Below are 14,525 nucleotides of genomic sequence, written 5' to 3' on the forward strand. Positions count from 1 at the left end.
CAGCTGGGGCGGGGGGTTCCCCGGGAAGGAGGGCGGGGGGCGGCGCAGGAGGGCGCAGCTCCCCGGCTCCAATCGCCTCCCGCAGGTCCCCGCGGCGGCGTGAGACCCGCCGCGATATCCACGGGCGGCCGAGCCAGGGGCAGCGGCGGCAGCTTCCCGCGGGCAGCTCCGGGCAGCGGGGCGGCCGCGGGGCTCCTTCCTCCTCCTCCTCCTCCTCCTCCTCCTCCGCCTGCGGCCCCGCGCAGCCCCCCCAGCCCGAGCGTCTCTCGGCAGCCGGAGCCAGGGCGAGCGGCAGCTCCCTCCGCGCCAGCGGAACGCGGGGCGCGGGCATGTGAGGGGCGCAGCCGGCCCAGGAGGGAAGTCCCGTCGCCAGGAAGGCAGTCGGCAGCTCCTGCACGCCGCAAGGTAACCCGACCTCTCCTTCGCCGACTTTTTCTTCTGTTGTTTTCCTTTTCCCCCTCTTTCTCCCTCTCCTTTTCCTTGTCTCATTTTCCTTATTTTGTTTCCTTTATTCCCTTCTTTCTTCTTTTTCCCCCTTTCCTTTTTTTTTTTTTTTTTTCCCTCTCTTCTTTACTTTTTCTTCCTTTTTCTCCTTAGGGTTTCACTATTCTTTTAACCTTAGTTGTTCCTCCTATTTTTTTTTTTTTTATTTTTTTTTTTACTTCTTTCCCCGACCCCCTGGCTGTCCAGCCGCAGTCAGAGGGCGAGGAGGAGGCGGTGGGGAAGGGAGCGAGCCCACTCCGGGTGGCTCTGGAGTTTGGCTGGGACGAGCTTCCCCCCGCTCCGCGGGCGCTCTGCCGCGGCGGCAGCGCCGGGCAGCGCCGGGCGGAGCGGGGCTCGGAGCGTCCCGGCGGCGCGGCTGCCCATCGGGAGAGGGGAGCAGGTCGGGGGGACGGAGAAAGGGCGGAATGAGCCGCCCGGCGCATGGAGCGGCTCCCTCCAACTTTGCAGGGCGGGGAGCCTCCTCCGGGATTTCGGCAGAACGAGAAAAAACTATGGGGAAAGGCGTGCGTGTGCGGATGGATGTGTGTGGATGCTGTACAGCCAGAGCTGGAAATTATCCCCCCCGCCGCCTCCCGCCCCCTCGCCGGGGCTCCCGAGGAAGAAGCGCCCCCCTGTCCGGGGGTGTCCGGGAGCTCCGGGGGTGTCCGGGGGCTCCGGGACTCGGCGGGCGCTGCGGGAGAGGCGCGGAGGGGGTGCGGGGGGACACAAATGGTAAAAGATGCGGAAGGAAGAGACCCAGTGGCTGGGACATAAATCAGGCAGAATATATGGGGAGTTGATGAGAATAGGTCTTTTCACCCTTAAAAAAAAAAAGAAAAAAAAAAAATTGCCACTTTGGAAGAGAAAAAGGAGGCTGATTATTGGCATCCAGCTCTGAAACCCAGGCAGCTGATGCTGAAGGGAGCCAAAGGGAGCAGTTCTTCTTGGTTTAAAAACAGCAAGACAGTCTCTGCCAAAGATTGCTGTAAACACTGAATAAAGATTTCATTGTGGCTTGGTGTGACTGGAATAATTAGGCAGTTAATTGTTCATTCTGATCTTAAAGTGCAGTAATCAGTAGTGCACAGTAGGAAAAATACGGAGGAAAAGGAGGAAAAATAGCAATAGGAAAATGATAGGAAAATGCATCAGTTTTTCCTCTTTTGCAGTTGTCTTTTTGTTGTTTTTTTGTGGTTTTTTTTAATGCGGGTTGCTTTTTTTCTCTGTGTGTGTCTGTGTGTGTGTGTGAAACTGGGAGCACGTGGGTCCCAGTCTATTTAGATAGAGAGCACCTTTGTAAAGCTGGGGTGTAATTGTGCTTTTGCTGCCACTGTGTCAATATCATTTTCGGCTGGACAAAATCAAATTATGAGACTTAAAGAAATCCTGTTTTATGGAAATTAAATCTGAAGATGCCTGGAGAATGAACATCTTAACTAGATTGACTAATACCAATTAATGCATTTTACTTATGTCTGCACTTTATTGCCAACTCAGCAGGGATGAAAGCTAATGGTGCCAGCTTTTGTGCTGCTCGAAGACATTTCTCAAGCAGTCACACAAGGCTTTAATGGTAAACTGTTTCGAGTTTTTAACACTGCGATTGTGTCCCTGTTCAGCTCAAGGTCTTTGCAGCGGTGATTCTTTCATGGTAATCTAATGAAATGATCTCTTGTTGCACTGTGTTAGCTATTCCCTGTGACACCAGCAGGAAGCTACAACCTGTGAGTGTTTGTACTGGAGGTGATGATATGTTGTTGAGCAAGATGCACTTATAAGCAACAGAGTATGACTTACTGATATTAACTGGAAGATGGCACCCTAGGCAGAAGGTGTTTTGCTTTCCTATATAACATGTTTTTCCACATATATATATATGTGTGTATATATATATATACACATTTGTGCTAAAGAAGCATAATAGTGAATTAACCGTCAGAAAGGGTGGAAGGATGGTATGTTTAAAAAGAGAAAGGACAACAAACTTCAAAAGCAGTCCATAGTCATTTAAGCGAGGTGGAAGGATTTCTCAAAGTCGAATGGTGAAGGAAACAGGCTTATATTTTGTATAACTTCCTTGACCTTACAACAGTTACATGAAAGACTCATTTGGCTCAGAGACATTTATATAGCCTGCACATCCATCATAAAGAAATAAATAAACATTCTGCAACTGGCAAATATTTTAGAAGTAATTCAGTTAGGTATAATTTCTGTGCATGCAGAAAACTAGGAAGCTACCCATCATGAGAAAAAATAGGAGGGAGCTTTCATTCAGCTCTGAAAAGTAAAGCAGTTTGTTATATTCTGTTGAAGCTGTGTTTGCTGAAGGTTTTGACCTGCACTTTCTGAGATTTTTGTGGAAAGACAAGAGGCAAAAACATGAGGCATGTTGTCCATCTGAAAGTACAAAACTAATATAACACACTGAAGTCTTCTCTCAAAGTTTAGAAGAGCAAGGACAGAATGATGGCTCCAGAATGTCAAAAACATCTCTTAACAGCTGGGTATGTAAGGACCAATGTTAAGATCCACTTTACAAGCATTTTTATCAAGCTGTTGAATGTGCTCTGTCCTGGTACAGTGATACTCAATACTCAGTCTGTGAAGAGTATTCCTGATTTCACAGCAATCTGTGCTGAAAGAATGTCCTCAAGACGTTCACCTATTGCTACAGTCTAGAGGGGCATGCTGCTAAATTTATTTGCACCTATTTAGTCCAAGAAATCTAGGGATGTTCCACTTTCTTACAAAAATCCAAAAAGTGTAGTGGCAAGTCATTACATAAGAGGTTCTGCTCAAGTTTCTGGTAACAGTGTTTTGTCAAAGAGTGTTTCAAACAATTTGCATGGTGTACCCCTTGCACAAATACCATGTCTCGAATGTCTGCAATAATTTGGAGATTGCTAAAAAGTCTTTGAGAAGAGTCTGAAGTGCAAGTGGCTCCTCATTTCTGTAATAAAATTCATTGAAAAAACACTTTGGGCATCACAGTGAGTTTGGTAAGGGGTCTTTCTTGCATTGTTATAACACAGAGGATTACAAACTTTATTCAAGGAAAATATTTTCCATCAAAATGTAGCTAGAATCTTGGATACTATCTTACACCTATCCTTAATACTAACTTAGACTGTTTGAAATGCATAGTACATCTTTATAATAAAATTGCATTGTCACAGACATAATTTTTATTCATAACAAGTAGTCTCACAAACAGACTCCATCCCTTTAAGTACTGAGTCTCAGTCAGGCCAATTATATCTAAATTACTGCATGTTCTCTCTCCTGTATCAACTAATTAAAGGGTAATTAATAAAATGATAATTTCATTCCATGGCAATGTCTACATCTGGTTGTCATAGCAAAGATTGTTTGACATATGGTTAAATGGTCAGATACTACGTTCTGTGAATGCAACATTTGCACGGAACACCTGGCAAGCCAGAGGAATTTAACCCTTAAGACATGAATTTCAAGAATCTGTGTCAATGTGTTATTATAGTGGTTTGCTTATTCTCTCCACCTAGTCTTCTTATGCCTTTAAGAAAATTTAGTGCTCCAAGTTAATTTAAGTAACTCTGTTGGGGCGGAGGAAGAGTGGGTAGACAACTTGGGATATTAGATTGGAAATGAAAGATAAAATAGTATTGACTTTTCTGTGGGAAATATAATGGGTGGTTCTAAATTAACTTCTGAGAGGAGACACTCCATTGGTTCTCATATTACTGGGAGCTTCCCCTTTTCAGAAAATCAGGCTGAAATTAGCATGGCGACAAAATTATCCTTTTTTTTTCTTTTCTTTTCTTTTTTTTTTTTTTTTTCCCTAGATACAGTTGTATGCCAGGATTAAGACTGAGATTGTGGTCACAACAGCATGAAAAAATCTGCATTGCAGCCTTCCCTCACTGTACCTGTCATATGTAGATAAAACAAAACTTATCACCTCAAGGAGAGTAACCATAAAATTCACGCATGCTAAGGAAATGAAACAATCTTTTATCAAGTCAGTAGATTATATGAATAAACAATTCTCCTGCATGTAGCTGTTGTACAAAATAACATATGCATATACTTTGAAGTGGTTGAAATTCTCAGGGCAGCCCATACATATGATTTTATACATATCTTAAAGGAATATATATTAGGCCTCAACATTGTCTTGAAAAATTTCATCCACCTCTGTTTCAAGGTGTGCAACAGACTGTATGTCTGTCCTTTAAAACATAAACTCTAAGTAGTGATATTTTAACACAAGCTAAAAGACAATTTCTTATCTATACTGTGTCAAGCTCAATCCCTCATAAAACTAAAAACAAGAAGCAACAGGCATTTTTTCCTTCTCTTTAGGGAGGGAAAAAAAAAAAAAAAACTTAAAAGGGGGAAAATAACTAGTGCTTTTTCCCAAATAGAGCAAAGTAAAAAGGATGTAGTAAAGTGCAGGAAGACATGAAAGTCTGTCTTTTCCCATGCAAACGATCCTCAGTGAACAGTTCCCCCAGTGAATAGTCGGGGTCGCTCATCACCTCGTGTGGTCAGGTGCAGAGTGTGGCCAGTGGTGCTTATAAAGCGCTGTTTGTCCGTCTCTCTGAGAGCCCGAGTCCTACTCCTTGAGAATTTCCAAGCGCACGGATCCCCCTCATTTTCATTCTACTCGTGCAACTCATTAACACCTGGAAAATCTTTTATAGCATTTAACTGCATCAGATGCACTGTCCGGCACATGTTTTCTTAATAGGGCTTTCACTGTGGTATTGTCAAAGAGCCCTTATGTCACAGCTGGGAACATGAATCTGTCATGTCAGTGCTGTGCCTTGGGTTAGACAGTAATAGTGTATGAGTGTGTTTTATGGAGGAGCCGAACATGCCCATATACTGTGTTAGCAGGGAAGAATGTGAAGCTTGTTCTCCTAAATAAAGATTCAGGCTGGTGCTAGTAGAGTACTTTGTACCATTTAAACACTGCTGCCTCTAAGGCATTGCACTTAAGGAGAGGGAAGTTTGAGGCAAGCAAGACACATCCTAGTATTTTAGTGGTGTAATGCTGCTAGTTAGCGATATGTCATCATTTACATTTCAGTAGGAAAAAAATTGCCAGAGGTTTCTAATTCAACAGAAACAACCAGAAGTTGATATGAAAGTCCTTACCCTGGGAATATTTGTTTTTTAAAACAAGTTTGATTTAAAAATATTTGGCAATATAAGAAGAAGGGAAAGAGAAGTAAATGTTTTCTAATTCCATATGGTTTTTGTGCCCATTAGATCACTGTAAAACCCAGCTTTAAATAGATTACTTTGTAGCTCTGTAATCAGGATGCCTTGGGTAATTAAAAAAAGGATAGAACTGTGAAAACTGACAGCAACACATGTATAAGACCTACTTTTTTTCAGAGGAATTTTTAACATAGATACATGCATTTCATCTGAAAGCTAAACACTTAAAATTCACCAGCTACAACACTAGCAAGCATGTCTTGATGGCATTCCAAAAGATAGAGCACGCATTTGAAAAGTGTTTGCAGACTTGAGAAACCGTAACTGTTGTGAAGGAGTTGACTCGGGTCCTCATTTACAGAATGAATGGATGAAAGGAGCATTTCATGCAATCACAGGCAGTTGCAATTTTTAAACTACTTCTTTTGTTTTGAAAAGCGTAAGTGTAATTCATATTCTAAGAAATAAATTCAAGTTACACTACTAAATGCATTCTGTATGTTAAAAGTGTTTGACTGTGACGATTTTTGAAATGGCTCTTCAAAAACCTGAGCATTCAGGGGTTGATACCCCAAAAGAGTCCAAGCTTAACCTGGAACCAGTGAAACACAGAGGTGTTTGGGTAATACACAGGGGGCTGCCTTCTGAATTTCCCTCTTGGTTTTCTCCTTTTTTGCCATCTGTGTCATCTCCTTTCTAGCAGTGACAGCATTGGGATGCTCTTGTGCACCCATGCCATTAGTTCATGTCCTCACCAAAGAGGGAAGGAATGGAATTGGCTAGGGCTGCCATGGGGCCCCTGGGGAAAACATGTGGATTTGTTTCTCAGTAAAATATTTCTGTAAATTATTTTACTTTTTTCAGAAGGACTGATGCCTTTCCTGCTTCTGTGCAGATGCCCAATGGAACAATCATTCACTGAAAGTTGTAGGGTTTGCCCTGTTGAGCTGTGCAGCGCCTGACAGCCTAGCCCAAGAGATGCTAAGAGTTTTCAGAAAGACAGTACACCGGGGCTCAGTTCTTCTACATGACTCCTTTTAGCAAATCAAAGGTAAAAAATGCAGCTGTGTAATTGGAGTATGTTGATCCTGGCTGGACCCCAGTGCCCACCAAAGCCACTCTCTCCCTTCAGCTGAACAGGAGAGACAAAAGACAATGAAAATACAGTGAGGTCAAGTTGAGGACAGGGGACATCCCTCACCAGTTACTGTTACCAGCAAAACAACTTAGGAAAATCAATTTAATTTACTATACAGCTCTTCTCCCCAGACTCAACTTCATTCCCAGTTTCTCTGCCTCCCCGTGGAACAGGAGGACAGGAAATTTGGGCTGAAGTCAGTTCATTATACCGTGTCCCTGCTTCTCCTTCCTCATGGGAAGGATTCCTAGCACTCTTCCCCTGCTCCAGCATGGAGTCCCTCCCACAGAGACTCAGTTCTCCACAAACTGCTCCAACACGGGTCCTCCCCATGGGCTGCAGTTCTCCATGAAGTGCTCGAGCATGGGTCCCCTGCAGGATCGATCATAAATCCTGCCTGCATAGGTTACCTTCACCATGGGCTCTCTACACACATCCACAGGTCCTGCCATGAGCCTGCTATGGCATGGGCTCCCCGTGGGGGTCACAGCCACCTTTGTGCATCCACTTGCTTCAGTGTGGGGTCCTCCAGGGGCTGCAGGGTCACGGCTGCCTCACCGTGGTCTTCACCAGGGGCTGCAGGGGAATCTCTGCAGTGCTGTTTCTCTCACGTGTTCTCACTCCTCTCTCCAGCTGCAGCTGGTGGTCTCACCTTCTTAAATAAGTTACCCCAGAGGCGGTGCCATCGTTGCTGATGGGCTCAGCCCTGGCCAGCAGTGGGTCCATCCTGGAATCAGTGGACATTGGCTGTAATGAACATGTGGGAAGCTTCTGGCAGCTCTCATATCAACACCCCCGTAGCCCCACAGCTACCAAAACCTTGTCACTCAAATCCAATACATTCATTAACCTTTGTGCATGCCTAGGTATTGTGAGACGCGGTCGAGAGCCCTTGCAATATGTCATTTTGTTACTGCGAAGAAAGTTAAGGATTGACAGAAAGGCTTAGCTATAAATTTTCTTGCCTGTATGAGTTTAATTTAGAATTGCAATCACGATGTAACATAAATTAAAATAGCAGTAGTAGATCGCGAGTTGGCAAATCTCTTAAGAATAATATAGGTACTTCACTAGATTACAGAGTACCTTCTCTGTGCTTAGCCCATTGCTGAAATTAGTCTATTTTCTAAATTTTGAGATACATTTGAAGAGGAAAGACAGGCTTTAAGAGGTGAAGTTATGGTGACTCCCTGTGTGAACTAGAAGACTGACTTCTGGAAGGGAGCTTCCTTAATGAAAAGAAGCATTTCCCTTCAAATAAATTTTGAAGTTTTGCCCCAAGCATCCCCCAATCCATGCATAATCTGGAGGACATTAACCATTAAAGTAAATATTATGTATTACTTGACCCGCAGGTGTAATATATTAAAGCTTCAGAGCAAAAATATGTTTTTAAGGAAGAGAGTGGAGAAATAAAGGGGAAATCTGCAGGCCTCATGAAGGGCCTAAGGACAGAAAAATGCTTTCCCAGAAAGGAGAGTGTGGGATGACTGTGTATCAGTGGTGCCTGTGTGTTTTAATTGGACACTCAGTTTCTTTCAATGTCAGAGGAGGGCTGCGTGCAGCTACCGTACCTCCTGAGAGGAGCTGCTGCTCTGTCTCCTTCAGAAAGTGATACGGAAATGGACAGGCTCCGTGCAAACAATGCATGAGGAGTGAGCACAAGGTGGTAAATTTATCCCAATAGCAAGGTTAAACACCATCTTTTCTGGGCACCCCACGGACACCCAGAGGAGATGACTAGTGCACGTCCTTGATAATGACAAGGGGAAGGGCTGCCAGGCCTGTTGGAGAGGCAGCAGTCAGCTGTTGACATTATCAGACCGGCTCCGTGGCCCACAGCCCTGTGCACCTTCTGTCTTGGAGACGCTCCTCGGGAGGAAGGGCCACGGGGAGCAGCTCCGGTGGAACAAGCTCCACATGGAACACTTGTAGCGGAGGAGGCGCATAGGCAGAGTGCTGCAGGGAAGAGCTGAAATCAGCCTTCAAGCAGATGACAAGAGAGGATCTGTCAAACCAGCCTTCAAGAGGACAGAGAGCATGCTGAGGGAAAATGATGATAATAGCAACAAAACCTTGAGGAGACTGAACAGAGAGAGAACCTGCAGGAGGGCAAGAAAACAGGATTTGTATAGTGAGGCAGACAGACAGAAATGACAAATGTCTTCATACAGTAACAGAGACAAAAACAGGACTGATCTGATAGGTGGCAAGTATAGAATTTGGCTCTGGCTTGGAAAGAGACTAATACAAAAAGAAGGCAAATAACTATTCCATAGGGTTGTAAATGAGCATGGCAGAAAGCAGAGGAGTTTGTGGTAACAGATAGGGATTGGAATAACAGCATCTGGATCCCACAAGAAGTCTCTGGGGTGACTAAAGAATATTGGGGCGGGAGGGGGACTGGGGATATTAAAAAAAATCATATTTCTAGATTTGCATGTGGTTTCAGGTTGTAGCTCATCAGTATGCCAAGAGAAAGGCATCTGTCAGCAACGTGTTGTAGATATTAGGCCTATATACAAAACGCAGCTGTTGTATGGAAATGCTGGTCTGAACCATGGCTAAACCTTTTTTTTGTGTAGTATAGACTTGGGAAAGGTGAATCCTCATGAGGGTGAGCTCAGTGGTGCCGCTAAGGGCACTGGGTTAAATACACTGTGGTTGAGGCTCCACTCTTCCAGGTGGGCTCCTGCTGTCTCGTGCCCAGGGTACATCTCAGCATGAAGTGGAGGACAAAGGAACTGGATGCTGGATTCAAATGCGTAGAAGCGATAATGGAAGCAAAGGAGAGAAAGAAAAGAGAGCAACTCAACACTGAGCTGTCAACCTCTGCCTGTCTGTTTTCCTTGCCTTCCCATGGGCCTTGTTTGGCCCATGTAGCTCTTCAAGTGCCCTCCTTTGCTGTCCTGCTGCTCTGCGCAGGAGAAGGGGCTCCCGTTAAAGACTCATTTCTATTACAGCCTGCTAAACAGGCGGCTGTTAGTGAGGCAGTGAATCAACCATGGCTAACAGCAGTGATACCCAGTATAGCTCATAACTTTTCCCTACTACTGTTTGCTATCTCCACCTCATTTGTTTCTCACCCTTGGGAGAAAGAGCTCCATTGCATTACCTCTGTAATCCCCTACTGGGCTGTACAGGTGTTTGTGCAGAACAACATATATGCTTTTGTGGCAGGTAGGTGTTAATTTTTTACTACGAATTCCTAAGCTCAGAAAATGCATTCTTATTAAAATCTTTTGTCACTTTAATCCTGTTGCCAGTGAACCCTTTGGCTGTGAAGTCCTTGTTTTGTTGAAATGTCAATAACTGCAGTATCAAAACTAAATTATAAGGTGTTCTGTTTTCTTCTTCATTGTGTCAATTTAGTAAAATATCAGTAAAATGCTCATAGATAACCATCTGACGCTAGGGTTTTATGCAGTTTGTTCTCTTTCTTTTCTGAGTTTTTAATACCTTTGCAGTGGGCAAAAAATTGTTGTCCCAGGAGAGTATGGCTAAGAGTTTTGAAACTGCTGTAGGATCTGGACACTTAAGTTCCCATTATTTTTAATGATCGCTGAGCATCCAAATTCCCCATGTAGTTACAGTTACCTACCAAATTGTCCTCAAAGAGTTGGTGGACCAAAACTTTTTATTTTGAGATAAATTGCCTTCTTTTCTTTGGGAACTTATTAAGTTATTTGTTGAAGAGGCAATTACCAGGTGTAACAGGTTTGACTTACTAGCTGTAAATAGTCAATCCATGAACCATGGTATGCATTTAAAAGCATTTTTAAGTCTACTGGTCTTATTTTTTTTACCTCTTTAGGAACTATCTAGAGGGGCCTGAACCACTTAACTTCTGATTTAAAATATCACCCTGTGCAGGATGATTGTTTTATTGGAAGACCACCCTGCTTTGCAGGGCTCTAGGAGAGTTAGAAGAATGTCTGTTTTCTGTGTTAAAGGTTGGTGTCTTCTCTGACTAAAGAGATCTTTCCTGTTCTGTATGCTCGTGGTCTATTCAGACACTGAAATCACTGCCTTGATAAACTTCTTTCTGTAATAATTTACTCACCAGGGTACCATTTCACAGTGTCGGCCTGTTACTTGAAGAACATTCACATGACACAGGGAAATAAAAATATAAATTAGAAACTTACTTTCTACAGACATTTTTATTTATTTGCTTGACTGTGTAGATGGAGACAACTCAAAAAGCATCACCCCAGCTACATAACCCCACCTTTGACAGTAACTTTAAAAATCATACAGTCATTTCATGCTGTCCGTCTTCTTAAGGATAAGAAACACAGGGTAACATAATGCTGCATAGTTAAATGTTCAGCATTACAAAATTTCTCATCAATGAAAAAAGGGTGGAAAGTGGGGGATTTCTTTGAAGCTTAATACTAGATGAAAGTATTTTAAATGGAGGTAATATCAGTGAACTGCAAAGGAGGATGCATTTGCATATTCTGTCCATATTGACCAATAAACAATTTATGGAGAGAACGCAAACAAACCGTTAGAATATTTTAGGAACATAGCTTCTGACAAGTATACTTTATTTATGACTTTGCAGTACATTCTTCTCCAGTAATGTTTAGAGAAAATAAAAAGGGAAAGGAGGAAGACACAGCATTCACAATGCCTACAGTGCTTTATCCTCTTGTCCTCTGCCATGTGTGGGGTATTGTCAACATCAGTTGATCAGATAACCTCAATGTTCCTGTCTTATATAAAACCCTGGAACTAGAAAAAAAATCACAGATGTGACAATAAATGTTTAAGGAATAGGACTGCAGAAAATGGTGCTCCTTTATCTGAAACTTGTGCTGTACTGGTGCCAGTAAATGAGTGTTGCTAGCACAGCCATGTGAGTCTGGGTGGAAAAGGAGGCAGAGATGGGGTGGGGTAAGTGTCCTGCCTTATCACAACTTCTGGCACTGTTGGACACTCTATTGCCAAAGCCAAAGGCTCACAGTCTGATGGGATTATATGCCTAGAAAAGAGCAGCGTTTGAGTTCAGCTTTGAATCCACTGATAACAACAGGGATTTTGTAGCTTTTGTCCACACAGTGGATCTGAGTGCTTGAGGACATCCATCAGGTTATATTTCTGAGACTGAATCACCAGACAAAGGTAAAACTTGTATTATTAGTTCTAGTTTGTGGTTTAGAGGTGCCTGCAGGTGCTAGGTAATATGCAGATCCCCCTGCAGTACAAACTCATAGGGCATAGTGCTCCATCAAAGTGGTTGCAGTCCAAATACCAGAGCTGAGAGATCACAGTTCTGTTTTGTCAAAGCTTAGGTTTTAAAATCATCGTGTTTTAGAGGGAGACCAAAGCCTTTAGAAAATGCTCAGACAAAAGACCTGTCAGAGCAATCACACTTAGTAATAAAGAGGTCAGGATTGTGGTTTGTGTCTCAAAGTGACAAGAAGGAGCCCTGATCTGAGAAATCTTTTCCTAGAAAAGGCTGAAGTTCATATGTTTCTGGTGGAAAGAAAAATTGCTTTTTTTTCTTGAAGAGAATATATCTCGAAAACCGAAATGCTGTTGAACAGAAGGCAGAGTGAAGGTAAAACAAACCCAGAGAACATTGTGGGCCCTCAAGGAGAAAGGCAACAGAAAAACCAAGCACTGGAGTCAGCCCCTGGTTCCCAATCCCATACCATGAATTTGCCATCCCAGTTCACCAGCTATTTTCCTCTTTTCAGCCTAGGCCAAAGTTTCTGAGAAATGGGCTGCAGTCCCTGGGATCAGGAGGGCAGCAGCACTCTTTGCTGTGGACACCCACCAGTGACTTCACATGCTCACAGCACTGCGAGGGGCAGGCGTACACCCTGCTGTGCCAGGATTCCCCCCTTTGGACATCTCGGCATCTCGAGACAAGGCTGCCACACCACCCCATAGCCAAGGAGGGCTCCGTTTCTGGGGAGACCCTCTGCTGTCTGAGCACCACTTCCTAGGCCACCATTGCTTCCATTGCTGGACAGACACTTGCAAAAAACCTGGAATAGAAATTATAAGGAGGCCCTTAACAGTATTGTTTGCTTTAAAAGATACCCTGACAGTGCTGGTTAACTAGACAAGTGTGCCTCTGAGAAACCCATCGAGCTTGATAAATGGTTCTCTATTAATATCCTAATTTTGCTGGATCTCATGAGCAGCTTTTGGAGTTCAGAGGCAGAAAAAGACTGCTTGAAAGATGGCTCTTACAAGAAGCTAATTGCATGCAGGGTTTTCAGAGATATTAGGTCAGTTTCTGTTCAAAAGTTGGGTGCCTGTTTTTCTTTAGTGGCAACAAAATTAATTCTTCTGGGCTTGGGGAGAAAAAGAAGTACTTTGATTTTTACCGGTTAATGTACTGTTGAATCTTACTTCAAATAAGTTCAGAATTTTTTAAGTTTTCAAACATTCCACAAAGGAAGGAATATCATTTCAAGGATGAAAGATGGCGTAAAATAATTCCAACAAAACTGATTGTGTTGGAAGCACTGTGTTTATATGACTTTTGTAAAATACTGCTTTTTGAATGCTAATATTGCAGCAGCAGAGAAGAAATATAGCAATTGTGTTCTCTTCTGGACACATACATAAAAATACCATTTACACCAGCACGGCAATGAAAACAATGAGATTTAAGTGGGGAAGGATCTTTCCCCATAGGCCATGTTTTAGTTCTAATTACAGCCCATCTATATGAAAGATCCAGGATTTACTATGCAAGGACAGACTGGTGTCTGGGACAATGACCCATGTCATTAATTCAAAGAAAGATGAAAAAAACTTTTACAACATGGCATGTCTCTGTTACTCTGCTCTTTAATACAATAATGCAAGTTTCGCTGGTTTCAGTGGGGTTATGCTGGTGAGAATACATTTCGCTCAGAGAGGGTCTGAGTTTTCTTTGTAGTAAGCAACTGATTTTTGATTGCTCGATTGTCTCTGATTTTTTTTTTTTTTTAATTAATTTATTGTTACTGTTCTGTTACAATGATGAGCCCAGCACCCTCTGGCGTGGTCATTCTATATGTCATGATAGACCTTGCACAGATGCCCAGTGAGGTCTCTACCTTATTGAAAGTTTTATGGAAAAGTGTTCCAGTGTGCTTCTTGATTTCCAGTTGTAAAATAATGTTTTAAATCAATATTGCCATAAAAAGAATTATTAAAAAGTTGTTTATAAAACACACTTTTAAAACTTGAGGCCATGAAGAAAGATTAATCTCCAATGCTTTTTAGTCTTTTCTTATTTACAAATCAAACTGAGATTCTAGTTTGATACTAGACTTCTGACTTGATATTCTGCCTTGATAGTCCCACTCAAAGGATTCAAAAAAGCAAGTTGTAAAAAACCAACTAGGTTTGATCATTAAAGTGTCCAATTAAGTATTTCTCTGTTGATAATTAAATTTGAAAATGTTCATAGTGAAAATAGACCTTCTAGTAAAATGCCCCACAGGAAAATCTGGCTGGCATATATATTTTGTAATTGGAGTGAGATGCTGCATTGTTGTGAAGCCTCTTGGTAACAGCCACACTGTGAGGTTCTCCTGTCTGGTGGGGTTCTAATTCTGTCTGGGGAGAGGGATCCATAGGTAGATGGAGACAAGTGGGTCACGAATATCAGCTCTCAGTTTTGGCCATCTGAAGCTGGAGTGAAGGAGCAAGATCACCACACTCCTCTCGCTCCTTAACA

General features: G+C 42.8%; 1 protein-coding gene across 1 annotated transcript in view; it reads left to right on the top strand.

The window, feature by feature from the left end:
• The first annotated feature begins 257 nt into the window (after nt 1–257).
• CDH20 (cadherin 20) overlaps nt 258–14,525 on the top strand; it is a 119,996-nt gene continuing 105,728 nt past the window's right edge. The window contains exon 1 of the mRNA XM_040074577.2: nt 258–405. The gene's annotated coding sequence lies outside the window, so the exon portion shown is untranslated. The remainder of the gene's footprint in view (nt 406–14,525) is intronic.

The sequence above is a fragment of the Hirundo rustica genome, chromosome 1, assembly GCF_015227805.2.
Source record: "Hirundo rustica isolate bHirRus1 chromosome 1, bHirRus1.pri.v3, whole genome shotgun sequence".
Lineage (NCBI taxonomy): Eukaryota > Metazoa > Chordata > Aves > Passeriformes > Hirundinidae > Hirundo > Hirundo rustica.